This window comes from Aedes aegypti, chromosome 3 (assembly GCF_002204515.2).
Source record: "Aedes aegypti strain LVP_AGWG chromosome 3, AaegL5.0 Primary Assembly, whole genome shotgun sequence".
NCBI classification, from domain to species: Eukaryota; Metazoa; Arthropoda; class Insecta; order Diptera; family Culicidae; genus Aedes; species Aedes aegypti.
In genome coordinates, this window is record NC_035109.1 from 372,023,338 (window position 1) to 372,039,010 (window position 15,673).

Here is a 15,673-nt window from a genome sequence, read left to right on the forward strand (position 1 = left end):
AGGAATATTCTGGAAAGATGTAGGATGAATTTTTTTATGATTTTAAAACTAAACTTCTAAAACGATATTCCTGATAGGAATATAGTTAGTTATAAGTTTTTTGCAAATAAAAATCTAAAGATGTCTGAGAGAAAGCTTTAGAAGATTTTTGTAAAGATACTTCTAGAAATTATTGAAAGCGAATGTTTAAAGGAAATTTCCTGGAGATTCCTAAGAAAAATCTTCTACTTAGTGTTGGGAGGGGTAATCTTCTAAATTCTTGAGAGCCAAATTTTAAATTCTTTTGAATTTTGTGAACGTTTCCTGAAATCCTTTATATATTAGAATGTCTTCGATTTTTTAGACAATCAAACTTCTAAGGTTGCCGGAAAAGATTTATCTGATCGAAAATGAACTTTATTTTATGTTATAAAATCGTTCGGTTCGTTTGAACCGTGACATCATACGTTGTTTTCTGCAACGTTACAATTTCATAGCATGTATGCAACCAGCTTCGTAATAAAATTCAATCTACAAGTCAAAACAAACAATGATACCAAGAATTTTGTATTCGAAATTCGTTTATTTTGTAGTGAGAATGAACATTGAAGCACAGTGTACGAATGTTTCGTAAAACCATTACCAACTACCGAAAGAGATTTCGTTGAGCAATCGAATCGAGCGATTGATTCCGTTATACTAAACAATTTTCGTCCAGTGCTAGTAACGTTAGTGGAAAATATATGTAAAAAATACGGAAACGCTCATCTATGAATTGTAAAACGTGTATTACACGAATATTTCATAAAGATGATATATTACAAGAATGTCTCAAGTCCAAACATTTCGTATGGTGATTGAAAATGGTGTTATTTGTACTGAGTTCCTTGTTTTACGAAATTAATATTAGAAAAAAAAATACAAAGAGCTGTTTTTTTTTCTCATGATTATTGATAATTTCTGGTAGAAATTTTCTAGAGATTCATGATAAAAATATTCTTCATTCAATACTAATATTTCGGCAAACTCTTAAGAGGAAACTGTATTGAAATTGAGTAATTTCCGATAAATCAACACATTTAAAAAATTAATAAAACAGATCTCGATTAATGGTTTGCCTAGAATTTAATTATAAACATACAGCGAGAAAACTAGAAAGTAAATTGCAGCCCTTACCATTAACATTCCGATCCAGCAGCGAATTCCTCTTCAATCCCGTTTAAAACAAGGCACAAATTATTCTCCTCTGGCAATTAACCGCTACTTTGCCACTTCTCGAGAAAAAATAAAACACTGCCCAATAACGCACGATCATCCAGCACTTTAGAATAACTCTTTTTCCGGGGATTAACGATTTCCTTCTTCCACCGATCCCTCTTAGCTCATGCTTAGCTCAACTCACTCACATGTTCTCATGCACATCATTCGCCGCCTCCAGAGCACAGTGTCTAAATATCGCACCTGTTTTTCTTCGTCGCTTCTATACACCGTTTCTCGGATTCCTGCAACAGAATTCCAACGCCTTGCTGCGACACGGTAAACACACAAATTCGTCTTTCTGCCTGCAGCTAATCCCGATTTGAGTTAAGACTTCACCCGTTTCCTCCCCGTACACGATTTGACCTTTTCACTTCATCACATTTTCCGTTGAGGTATCACTCGGCTGATCGCTACTCGAAGTTTGAACTTCACACACCACAGAACACCACATTCCTGAAAAGTATGCCATGCTTCGGGGTTTAGTGATCCATTTATTGTGCTGAAGTAGTAGGCTGGGGCTTGAGGTCAATCGATCGCGGAATCCCTGGTGGCAACTGAGGCGCGCAAGAAAGTAGACTAGCAACTATTCACTCTGATTGCCCTCCCGATCAAGTTTCTCGTGCGCACCGAGAGCAGAACACTGCGACGACGACGACACTCCCCAGAGTAGGGTGGTCCAAATTTTCACTTTGTCAGAAAACTTCAAACGGTAGGTTACAAACTTTTGTAAAGGGGGAACTCTGAGAAATAAAGTTTAGAGGCCTATTGAGATTTGAAATAAGGCAATTTTCGTGACTAATATCGAACACATATTTGAGAAAATCTTGCTGAAACCAGGCCTCCATCGGCACACATCATAGGAATTTCAATGTTATGTCACTGATCGCTAGTACATGCTAAAACTAGAGGGTGGTCGTTTCAGTCAACTCAAATTGGTGGGCCCCTAATATGCCAGCAAGCTACTTACCAGTTTGCGAAAAAAAACTTTTTTAATATTGTGTATTTATTTCACTACTGGACTGCGAAGTGCGGCTTCATAAGTGTGAAAATGCAATTAAAAGTGCGGGATTGCATCGAATCAGTTTAGTATCTTCAGAGCACTTACTCTTTGGACTGCGAGGAATAACCCCGCTGAAGACACCGACTCGATTTGATACAATCGCGCACTTTTATTAGCATTTCCGCACTTGTAAAAACTTCTGCGATAGTCCAGTTGTGAAAGAAATGCGCAATAAATCTTAGGCATTTATTCACGTGATATGTGTGCTAAATTAGTGGCATCGTAAAGAGGAAGGATGTAGCATTCATTTGAAGTTAATAAATTTTGGCGCCATTTTGAATTTAGCTTGAATCTTGAATTTCATCAGAAAAACCGTTTTTTCACTATTATGCGCACCGCTTATTTTGAATACTGAGATCACCATCAGAAAGCTGAGAAAAAAAACTGAGTAACAGCAGCTACAAAAACTAGGTGAGCAATGGTATTTACCCTATGAAATCTACGACTTTTTAAATCATATTCTACGATTTTGACGTATACTTGGCGGCCATTTTGGATTTTGACATCATCTTGATCAGGCAGTAAAATGAGTAGATGAAAAACCGAATTTAGTACTATATCATTCCACTCCTATACTAATTCCACTAGAGTTTGAATCCTTTGACAGATACATGTATTCCGACCTCAACTGTAAGGCCATCTTCAGTCTCGTGTACTAGACTCGACTTATTAGAAACAGTTTTTCATTTGGTTTTCCACCTTGTTAGCACTCAACATGTTCAATTCAAGGTTACCGCTGAAAAGAGGTTACGCTTCCTCTTCTTCTAACTGGAACTGATCCTGCTTCTCAGCTTAACTGGTTATTGAATAGGAATTTTCTTTTATATTGCTTAATTGGTATCAGAATGATACTTCGGCATATCTTCGAGTACAAGAATAATATTAAATCTCTCATTTATTTGGTCGAAAACCGTCGATTGAAATGAACAAACAATTTTTGGATTGTTGTTCACTGAATAAAGGTTATAGATTGCGCGTTGGGACATTAGTAAGTCTTGTGGTGATATCTGTGCATTAATTTGAGAAAATTCGTCCACATTGGGACAAAATTTGGTTCTCATCTGTTCAATTTCGTTACTTTTTACATGTATCTTGGGCGGTCGTAAGTTTAATGTTACTCAGAAAATCGAGGAAATTTTAAGCACAAAATATGTATACATTTCCACTATGAATAAGTCCGTAACTTTAGATTTTTTAAATATTCGAAAACCAAGTTTTTTAGTACAGTGAACTTCCTCTATGAGTAGGGGTAAGTGACCACCGACCCATATAAACATCGAACTTTGAAAAGTTGTTTGAGCGGACCAGTGGCGCGGGAAGTGGGTAGGAGAGACACGTACTACACACAAAAACACTTGAAATAGCTTGCAAAATAAATTTAAACTATTTATCCATAAGTTCTGGCACGTGAGAAGAATGATTGAGAATACCCATAGAAAAAGTCCTGGGAAACTAACTGTATTAGTTGCTTCGAGAAACTTCTTTACCAAACCTTTAAAGCATTTCTGAATGAATCAGTGAATGGTTTCTCTGAAATATTTACGACCAACCCTGTTTATGTTCTGGGACAAATTACCGTGAGCTTTCCTAGATGTAACTCTCGAGAAGTTTCTGAAACATCCATAGAGATATATTATTGAAGAATCTTTTATTATTCCATCAATTTTTTAATATGACTGATTTTTTTAATATGACTGATAACAAAAGTTGATCCAATGAATGATCCTAAAGAGATTAGAGATTTGGTTTTTATTTTAATGCTTCTTCAAAAAATCTTTTCATCGAAGGCCTCTAAAGTATATATTTCAACGAAAATGGTTTTATTCTTTTTGCATTGCATACTGATGCAGAAAAATTGTACAAGCTCCAAAGAAATCTTTGAAGAACTATAACGGGTTTAACAGGCTTTCCAATAATTTCGTCTCAGAGTCCCCGACGAAAAGCTTCAGTAATTATCATAGTTATTTCATTTAGAATACGTTCAGGGTCTCCTATAGGAATCTCTCTAGAAATTCTTCTAGAGAATTTTCTCTACCAATTCTTCCAGCAATTTTTCAAAGGATGCTCAGAAACTGTCTTAGAATTTCTTCCAGATATTTCATCACTAATCAACTAATCACTGCAACTGAATTATCCAGTTGTTACTCTCTAGGAGATCTTCCAAAGATTTCTACAAAATTACTTCCGAGGAAATCCACAAGAGTTTATTCCAGAGGTTTTTTAAATAAAAATAGTTTCAGGATTTTTTTCAAGAAACCCTGCGAGACTTCCTCCGCCTGTTCATGTGGAATTGGATGTGAAGAACTCATCCACGTTTCCTCCCAGAAATCCAAAATTCCTTAATGGTTTCTTCGAACAAATCTACTTTTTCTGGGAATTTCTCCAGCATTTCATCCAAGTATTACTCTTGCAGTTTTTCCAAACATTTCATTAAAAGTTTCTCAAAAAAGTTCTCAAACAAACATCAAGTTTCATTTAAGTTGTCACACCAGTTAATACTACAGCAATTTTTCCATTCCCATTTTTCCTGAGATTCGATTGATTTTTATTATTATCTTAGACAATTATCTAGGAAATCTTCTAAAACTTCCTCAAGAGTCCAGGAGTTATTTCAGAGATCCTTGTTCATTAAGGGTGACTTTAAAAGTTACACAAGTTTTATCACTTTCAATTTTCTTGACATTTTCCCTTGACATTCTCAAAGAAATCTTAGAAGGTATCTTTAGAGAAATTCCTAGTGGACATCTTATATTATTCCTGGAAGATAATCTTTTAGTGGTTCTCGACCTTTTCGGTGCTGCGACACCCTTTGAACCTTTGTAAACGTCTCGCATACCCTCAAATGTAAATTTTTTTGAAATCAAATCCAATCAACCAAATGCAAGAATCCTGCTATGATCCTTTGGAGCCAGGAATGTAGATTTCTGACTACTAGCATATTTTCAAAAGTATGACAAGGAACCTCCATAAACAATGGTGGCAAAATCCAACAAAAAATAATGCAGGGCAAGTGGGATAAGCCCCTTGGGAATCTTCATCTTTCACTTTAACATTGTGAATTTTCTCCAAGTCCATGAATCCATCCGAAGGTCTGAAACTCTGCAGTAAATCGCATTTATGTCCGGTTTTAGAATAGAGTAAAGAAAAACTTGGAACAACAACGATTCACTATAAGCTGGTGAATTTTTCTCGGCCGAAACTTTGCAATTAAAACGTTTCTTCAAAACAACGCATTTTAGCTTAAATATGAACTCAGTAGCTTTCAAAATATCCTGCCAACGTGAAACAAAAATGCAAAGGATAATATACATTCTTCAACATTCCAAATCCCACTAGCTTCTCAACAAAAATATCCCCAGGAGTCAATAGAGTCCTAAAACCCTGTCCCAATTTTAGTATCAAACGCTTAAGTTTTGGCCAGAAACACATATTTACTCAATATTTAAATGGATTTCGTTGGTTTACGATCAAAAACCTGGGTTGATTTCCTGATTTATGAGATTTTGTCACACCCCTTAGTTAATACTTAAATTTCGGTTGTATTTTGTTTTCCTTGTCCCTTCTGAAATGTCAGATAGGAACAACCCTAGTGTTAAAAACTTGAGCCCCTGTGGTGTTTTTGTCGACTAAGTGAACGTTAAACATGATCAAAAGTGTCAAGGTTCAAATTTGAACCATTTTTTTAAAATTAATGTTACACTATGATATAGCTGTTATTTGCGAAAATAGTAACAAGAACTCGCCCTACCGTGTTATTTAAAAAAAAAAATAAGTTTTTATCAAATATTTTAGTACCCAATTGAATATTTCATCAGAAATCGTCAGCTCTGGATGCTCTGCATTGAATATTTTAAGAGACTTGCTAATGGGCTTCTATGTTCTGCTGTGGGGTGCATTTGTCAAAAGTTTCGCCAAAAAATCTTCGAAAGCTTTGTTGAATATCCGTGAGGAATCTTCATAGAAATCTGTTAAAGATCACTGCGACAAAAATCGATCGAAAATTTTACTTGAAAACTTAATGAAAAAATCACAAGACTTCCGCGTATGGCTTTTAAAAAAAATCCTTTGTTTACTACTTCCAATAATCAACAAAGTTCTGAGAAATTCTTGGAGGATCTTGCCAGGAAGCTGGCAAAATCCGCCAAGAATTAAACGATTGTCAAGATCACACTGAATTGAACTGGAACGGATCAGCGTTAAGTAATCATCTCTGGCTTGCTATTTAAGCCGACAGAATGGCATTGAAGGTAATTTCCCAGTAAAACCACAATTGAAAAAAAAATAAAGGTTACGGCTTAAAAATATTTGAAAGACGCAAAATTTGCATCTGGGTAATGAGACAGAGTCCATTTGTAACGTATTGTTAAAATTGGAAATTTATGATTCTTGTCCATAACGCTTTTTTAGGAACTCCCTGAAAATTTCTGGAGAAGTTCAAAATTGTATTTTTGAAGAGTTTCAACCGGGAATCTTGGAGGATGTGCCACGGAAATCGATGGATACATCACTGGGTAAAATCTTGGAGGAGTTGGGACTTTCAGGAAATAGTTAGTTTTCAGGAGGAATTCAGATCGTTTGTAAAACAATTTTGGAGAAATTTCATGTCTAAGTATGATTCTCCTTGCGGAAATCAACGTTTAATTCTTAGGGTGTCTGAAACAAAATTCGTGGACATTTCTTGAGAAATTATTACTTAATAAACTGATTTACAAATTTCATGAATAAAATCTGATCATTTGGTTGCCCTGGATTCCTGAATAATTTTCTGATGAAATACTTAGAGAAAATCATGAAAAGCACATACAGTAATACTAGCCGAAATGTGACGAAGAATTCTCAAAAAAATCTTAGATCCTAACATTTAACTGTTGTTAAGGCTGGAGTTATAAGAATAGTATAACAAAAAGTTGTAAAATAGTGATCAGCCCTCAGCTTGCGATACTAAACTAAAATTCATATCAAAATTTCCCAATCTATTTTCGTTTGAAGAGACATGATTGACAATTAAAAAAAGAATATACTAAAAATATCATAGTTTTCAGAAACCTAAAAAATCAATGTAAAAAACATTCAGCGAATTTTTTTTCAGATAGTTCAGACCCCGAGGGATCCAGAAAAGTATCACGAAATTTAGTGTTTTAATATGTTGTTGATGTTAGTCACCAAAATTGAACTTTTTACATAAATCTCAACGGGGCAACCTCAAAACGTCATTTCTCAGAGTTCCCTTCAGAACTGTACAAAACAAAATTATAACTGATTGCAATGCTGTACAGATTTATGGTTCACGTATGTAAAATGTGTTCTGCGTAATTGCTACTCTATTTGATGAGATATTCCTGTTTTAATCCAACTCAGATCCATATCTGTGTGCTACCCGCCATAACTGTGGGGTGACTGCTACATCCTTAGAAGTTGAGCTCCCAAGTTTTCTGACAAAGTGAAATTTTGAGCCACCCTACTCCCCCCGCCGGCCGCCTGAGGAAGCGGGAACACCACAGCAAGCACTGGGATTGGACGACGGTAAAAACCTGTTTATGCAACCATGGCGATGATGATGATAGTGATGACGGTTGGTACAGAAAGGTAGATCAGGCCAACACTGCGCGCCGAGTCAAATAAAACCCTTTCCAGAATCTGCGCAGCCTACTTTGTGCCCACCACAGTCATCAGCGTGTTCCAGCCCAGAAGAGACCACAGGTAAATATTCAAGTGTTGCGATTCGACTGTATGCGTGTCGCAACAATAAGAAGAGCACAAGAAGCAGACACAAAATACAGCGGAGGCTGATTAGGTTACGCTTGCGTGGTTTGATACAATTTTACAACACCCAAAGATATGCGGGAAAACAGTCGGTAAATTATCTCTCTTTATTCGATGAATATTTATCACCCACACCATGCATCAAAGCAACCCGTTTATCAGTGCATTAGAAATTACCCAAGGGCGTTGTTTTGCACAGTTCACTACGATGATCTTTCAAAGGCGAAGCACAGTAATTCAAAGTTCAGGTGAGTCTATTTTTTATCCGATATCCTCACTCACGAAAAAAACAATCACACGCGAAGCGAACGGGATCACGACAGTGACTGAAGTGGACCAGTCAGTGCTCACATTCATTCGCTCGCTGCACTTCTTGTGGATGGACGGATGGTCGTGTCGGCGAAACAAACACCACTACGGTAACGGTAAATGGTAAAATGTCAACACACAACAGAGCGACGGACAACAAGAAGGGAACAGCACTCGCCGCAGCAGAAAGGTGTTCTAATGGGAATGTGTGGGTGAGCGCGATTCTTGTTGGAAACCAGGTGCTAAGCCAAAGTTTGTCGATGTGACTTAAGTTGGGGAAGTGTTTGTCGGACAGGTAAAAATAGGGTTGGTTTAGTTGGTTTAATTTTTTTTTTATCTAATGCGTGATGCGAAAAATTATCGCGCCGACGATCTTCAAAAACGCTTGTAGATCGTCGTGTTACTTCAATATCACGGAGAAAACGTACCCTAGTTTGAAACAACCAAATTTTTTGTTGAATTTCAAACTGAAGATTTACAGTTAACTCTCCCTTACTCGATATTCCGTATCTCGATATCGAGTTAGAGAACCATAGTAAAAGTTGGTTTTCATGGCTAACTCGATGGTCCCTTGGATCGCAGTTGCATTGGTTTTATGTTCTGTAACTCGATACCTCCCTAACTCGATGGTCCCTTCAATATCGAGTAAGGGAGAGATGACTGTAGTTATTTTCAATCCAAAAATGATTGTTTCAAACTCATCTTTTTGTTGTTTAGGTTGTTTCAATGTTCAATCTTTATGTTTTTATAGCGTATATATTAGTTGTTTCAAACTAACTTTTCAGTTAATTTCAACAATCAACTAGTTTGCCTTTACTAACAAATAGGTTGTTTCTATGATCAACTTTTGATTTCTAAATAGAATAATGGGTTGATTCGAGCAAAACAATATATTGAATCTTACTAAAATTTTGTCATGACCAAAAACAACTAAAATTTTAGTTTGTAATGAACAAACTCCATGTGTTGTGTTGTGAATTGTTGTAGAGAAATCGTTTTTGTGTCAAATATTGCTGACTTCCAGCATTTTAACCAGGACGTAGGTAATTTTAAAGTACATTGTTAACTAACTTAAACTCGAACAAGTATTTATACTTAGATTATTTTATAGATCAACAGTGGAAATGTTCAGAGGCAATAGGTGCAAAGCGAAACTTTTCCGAAAAGATCTCGCATTCCGAACGAAGGCCATATTGCAAAAAAATAGCAGCATCATTTTTTTTTTTCGTTTAAGTAAATAAAATGAACTAGCTTTTATTAGTCCAATTTTGAAGATAAATATATGTGTGTAGAAATTTCAGAATTAACGCCTATTTTATTATTTTCAAATGAAAACCATGCAGAAAACCTAAAAACAACCAATGATTTGTTGATTTCAAACAATGGATTTGTTTGTAATAAACTTAATATTGCCAAACATAAACTGATTTTTCCAGTTTGAAACAAATTAAATTCTTGGTTGTTTTAACAAATGTCAAACGAAACAACTAATGTTCAGTTTGTTTCAAACAAACTTTTGTTGACTTTAATTGGTACCTCAAGGAACAAACAACCAATAAAATTGTTTGTTTCAGCCAATGCAGTAGGCTGAAGCAAACTAAAATTTTGTTTGTGCTATATTTAACCTAAACTAGGGGAATGCCTCTTGCCAGTTTCCAAAAAAATGCCAACGCTTTTCAATCGATACACACCGTTTTTTCATCTTAACAAATCTTTCAGCCTTTCAGTGTCTTAGCATGGGATGATGACGGTTAGAAAATCTTGCCGACGGTTAGGAACGGTTAGAATCTGATTTTTGTGCGAATCTCGTGGAAATGCAAAAAGAAAAACAAGAAACCTGAAGGATGATGTTGCATTTTGTTTTGGTCTGCGTTCAATCTTGATTTGTGGAATGAAATAAGATTATAATCGTCGACAAATGCAAGACAAAATGTAGTTGTCGTGAAAATTGAATATCTTCGGAAATCGCAATCCCAATGTATGTAAATACAGAAATATTCAGGGAAATATTAATTGCCACAGAACGTCTAGAACCTCTGTAGTTTTCTTTTTCGTGTCACCTGCACTCCAATCAGCAGTTGACCCCAAGATTAACCGGCAAGTCGATCCATGCAAATCTCTGCATCGATTATCCACTTGATTATCCTCTATTTTCATGGTGAAGGCAAAGATCAGAAGAAACTCAGAGCACATAATGTGCGTTGATCAATCCATACGCGGTCATCATAAACCGAAAAGTCGATGTTTTCCCAAAAATTTTCCACGTTTTCCATGATTGCTTTTTCGATAGGAGCCGGAGTTTTGTTGTTTGAGAAATTCAATGTCTTCTTATTTCCATCTTTTCACTATTTATACCAGTTCTGCTCGTTCCAATTACGTTCACGATGAAGAAAGCAGTGAACGCTTCAAAAATACAGAGAAGAGCAAGAAACGGATAGATGTGGATAGAGACGGTTAGATCAGGTTGGGTAAAACTGGAAAGGATATTGAGGGATAAACGACATTCAGTAGCGATTAAAAGACGATTTTCTGCCGTCAATGCCCCCTTGCCCCTTGCCCAATGCCCCGTCTAATGGCCCATTCTAAATCTTTCTTCTTAGTTTTCCACAATGTCGAAATTATTCAATCAGTTTCATGCACACACTAGCAAATATGTCGCCGAAATGTGATTGTGTTGTTGGATTTGAAAAATATAGACATTTGAACATTTTATTGAGCAATTTGTTTGAACTACCGTTTTTTAGGTCTCACTTGCCCGGGGTACCTTATTTAATCAGTGATATTTTTACGATTTTATTTACAAATACAGGTCGGACTCGATTATCCGGAGACTCAATTATCCGGGGACTCGATTATCCGGGATTCGATTATCCGGAATTTTAGACTCGATTATCCGGAATTTGTTTTTTGATGTTCTTGTTTTTCAATTTTTATGCATAAATCTGAGATAATTTGGTATTGCAATATACAATATGAATGGTTTTGCAATTTTCAACGTATTTACGAAAAGGGGGGTTTGAAAAAGTGGTTTTTGTGTATGTTGGTCAAAAAATTTGTTTTTCTTGAAAAGACCAGTACTGTTCCTATAAATAATTTCTGGCTACGCCACCATATCATATAAATCAAACAACAAAAATAGATAATATTTAAGTTCTTTTATCGAAGATTTAATTGTTTTTACTAGTGATTCGATTATCCGGAGTGAAAAAAAATATCGATACTCCGGATAATCGAGTCCGACCTGTATATCTAGTTTTTTTTTAATAAATCCCCTCCTATTAAACCTGATTTGCTGCTGAACAGGAATCGCTAAAGAAGTTTCTCGCCGATTCCTTGCAGAAATTTTCTACAGCGACTCCCGTTTGAACTGACATTTCTTTTCAACTGCGTACTGCGATCAGAAAAAAAGCGCTTCCTTGATCGATTTCTTGCAAGAATTTTCCATGCATCAAGATAGGCCAATAAATTACTTGTCAGCAGTGAATTAGGCTTAAAGCATGGTTTGCTACTGAAAAGGAATCGTCAAAGAAATTTCTCGCCGATTCCTTGCAGAAATTTTCTACAGCGACTCCCATTTGAACTGACAGTTCTTTTCAACTGCGTACTGCGATCAGAAAAAAGCGCCTTCTTGATCGATTCATTGCAGAAATTTCCCATGCATCAAGATAGGCCGATAAATTACTTGTCAACAGCAAATCAGGCTTAAAGCTGAAAAATTTCCTTTGCTTCTTCTTTGCTAAACTCCTTGAGTAATCTTGTAACAATTCTAACAGAAGACCCCTCTCTCGCCCTGTTGCGTTACGTAATTTGTAACTTTGTAATTTTATTCATTCATTGAATGTAAGCCTGTTAGTTAAAAACTTTTGATCAGGTCAAGGAAAATATTTTAACGATCCCATAGAGTCCGCGGCTACAAAGGGCCTATTCACAAATTTCATAACGATGTTACGGCTCATACAAAAGTTTAATAATATTCTTACAAAAAGCGTTACAAGGAGGTGGGTGGGGTGGGTATTTAAACGGACAATTTCAGCGTTGTGAAATACAGCGGGGATTCGCTGGTTGGAACACGACTGCCTTCCATCTAGCGAATCCGATCCGTTAGTTGGAACAACTGACAGCTGGTGAAAATGCTACAGACTAACGCATCTGGAGAGCAAATCGTCACGAAACGCACATATTCATACGCATTTGTTCTATATATGGAGACTGCAATGCGAAGGTACTCAGACGTCACAGTCAGTTTGACATTTTCTGTTGACATTTGAGTGTTTTTTAGTTGGAATATTTTCCAACCAGCGAACATCCAACCATCGAGTCATTCCATGTAGCGGACCCCCAACGAGCGAATCCCCACTGTAAATGAATGGGCCCAAAGCAAAGCCATGCTGAAGGTGTCTGGGTGCCACTTTGGCAAAGTAAGCTCTCAGTTAATAACTGTGGAAATTCCCATAAGAACACTAATGGCCGGTACGCTGATCATAAGTACTGTGCAAAAGGATAGGACAAGAAACGGTCAAGGAATGATTCCGCTACCGAAATTACTTGAGCTGTACGCTGCTGAGAAGTAGAGCTGATTTCATAACATCAGTAACGCCTGCTGTACAAATCAAATGGAGCTGTCACTTTTCCGTACGGAAAAATGTGCCGCTCAATTATTCCGCAAGTAAAAGTGACATTTCGCTCATACTGGATCAGCTGTCAAAATTACTTTGGTAAAAAGGAGAAATTTTACTTGAGCCCTTTACGTTTCAGGTGCATACTACGCATAAGCTGTTTCAGTCCCAGTGAGGACGTAATGCCAAAAATTGTACAGCTTGCTGATTACCAGCAATACAAATTTTGGTGTTTAACTGTAATTGCAAATTTTAGTCGGGTAGCCATCGACATGCGAATCACCCCTCGTCCACTCATTTCCAATAAGAAAATAACGGCACTCTCCCGCACTCGCGGCTCTCATTCTCGCACACACTGCCACGCAGTGTGTGCTACACACGTAAACATTGACCATTCCACTCACACAACCTCATTCCGCCACTCGTCGCCGCAAATAAAAATCTAGCGTAACATTTGAAAAGGGCCTATCTGCAAAACGTAAACATTGAGAAATTCTCAATTGAAGATTCCGTACCATATTTATATTTCCTATTTTAAACCCATTCGCATTTTTACTAGTTTCATACCTGTGTTCGACACCCACTAAAGTCTGTTGCGTGGCCCAATATGTTTCTAATCTCAAATAACACAACAACTCGTAAAAATTGTTGAATTCAAACATCATCGGCAGATAGGCCCTTTTATGAATCTTCAAATCAGTTAGGCCCTTTCAGTTAGGCCCTTTGATTGAACATGGTTTCAGTTAGGCCTTTTTATAATTTGCTAATTTTATTGATTTTTAAATTGGTTTGCATAAATTTTGAACGAAATTTAGCGATTATGTGAAAAAACACTATATAATAGCTAAATATTGGAAATTTTCGGTTGAAGATTCAGTACCATATTGATTATTCCTATTTCAAACCCATTCGCTTTTTACTAGTTTCATACTTGGGGAAGATCCAAAAATGACGTCCATCGTGTTTCGGGATTTCTAGAACCCTTCTACCCCCTCTGTCACGCTTTTTCCAATACCCAATCCATGCACTGTCACATTTTCGTACATTCCCCCATTGGAGGAGGCCCCAATTGATGGACGTCATTTTCGGATAACCCCTTGTGTTCGACACTTATAATGGTCTATTACGTGGCTCACAACGATTTGAATTTCAAATAGCACAATAACTTGTAAAAATAGTTCAATTCAAACATCATCCGCAGATAGGCCCTTTTACGAATTTTCAAACCAGTTAGGCCCTTTTTGAATTTGCTAATTTTATTGATTATTGAAGTGATTTGCATAATTCTTCGACAACATTTAATGATTATGTGAGAAAACAACACAATATCATACAAGCTAAATATTGGAAACTATTCTATACAAAATCAGCAACATATTGATTATTGATATTTCAAACCCGTTCACTTTTTTTACTAGTTTTATACTTGTGTTAGACACTCATTATGGTTCATTACGTGACCCAGAACGTTAGTAATCTCAAATAGCATAACGACTCGTGAAAATGGTTGCATTCAAATATCATCAGCAGTTAGGCCCTTTAATGAATCTTCAAACCAGTTAGGCCCTTTCAGTTAGGCCCTTCGATTGGACATGGTTTCAGTTAGGCCCCTCCAGTTAGGCCCTTTTATTAAACATAGTTCCAGTTAGGCCCTTTTGGAATTTGTTGATTTTATTGCTTATTGAAGTGATTTTCATAGTTTTTAAATAAAATAAAGCGAGAGAAAAACAATGTAATAGCTAAATGTTCGATATTCTCGGTTGAAGGTTCAGTACCTTATTGATTATATCTATTTCAAACCCATTCACTTTTTTACTTGTTTTATACTTGAGGGCCTTCCTTAGCCGAGCAGTTTAAGTCTGCGGCTACAAAGCAAAGCCATTCTGAAGGTATCTGAGTTCCATTCCCGCTCCGTCCAGGTTTTTTCGTAATGGAAATTTCCTTTACTTTCCTGAATATAGAGTACCTTCGTACTTGTCACACGATATACGAATGCGAAAATGGCAACTTGCCAAAGAAAGCTCTCAGTTTATAACTGTGGAAGTACTCATTGAACACAAAGCTTAGAAGCAGGCTCTGTCCCAGTGAGGACGTAATGCCAAGAAGAAGTATAAGAAGAATTCTTGCAGGGCTGTTACAAAAACAAACGAATTTGTTTCTGTGAAAATCGCGACTTTTGGAACTCGATCCAGAACTACAGGCAACAAATAAAAATTAACAAATAAAAATTATTCAAAATTTTTAATGTAATTGATTTTTTTTTTCAGGATAAAAAATCAGTTTTTCAACTAACTTCGCATTAAGATTATGATAAAACTAGTAAAAAAGAGAATGGGCTTGAAATAGGAATCAATATAGTACTGAATCTTCAATAAAGAATTTTTATTAATCAATGTTGATTTTCTCACATACCTAATCGATTGATTTTGTTCTAAAACTTTGAAAATCACTTCAATAATTAATAAAATTAACAAATTCCAAAAGGGCCTAACTGGAACTAAGTTTAATAAAAGGGCCTAACTGGAGGGGCCTAACTGAAACCATGTTCAATCAAAGGGCCTAACTGTAGGGCCTAACTGGTTTGCAGACTCGCAAAAGGGCCTATCTGCCGATGATGTTTGAATTCAACCATTTTCACGAGTTGTTTTGTTATTTAAGATTTCAAACGTTATGGGCCACCTAGTAG

General features: G+C 36.4%; 1 protein-coding gene across 8 annotated transcripts in view; it reads right to left on the reverse strand.

Moving 5' to 3' along the window:
* Positions 1 to 8,417, reverse strand: part of LOC5571245 (protein phosphatase 1 regulatory subunit 16A) — a 488,636-nt gene extending 480,219 nt beyond the window's left edge. For 3 of the 8 annotated variants that reach the window (XM_021851213.1, XM_021851205.1, XM_021851206.1), the window contains exons 1-2: positions 8,240 to 8,412; positions 1,156 to 1,692 (exon numbers count right to left, since the gene is read on the reverse strand). The gene's annotated coding sequence lies outside the window, so the exon portion shown is untranslated. Of the gene's footprint in view, positions 1 to 1,155; positions 1,693 to 7,830 lie in introns of all 8 variants that reach the window. The other 5 variants (XM_021851208.1, XM_021851209.1, XM_021851207.1 and 2 more) reach the window with 5 other exon arrangements.
* Positions 8,418 to 15,673: the final 7,256 nt, after the last annotated feature.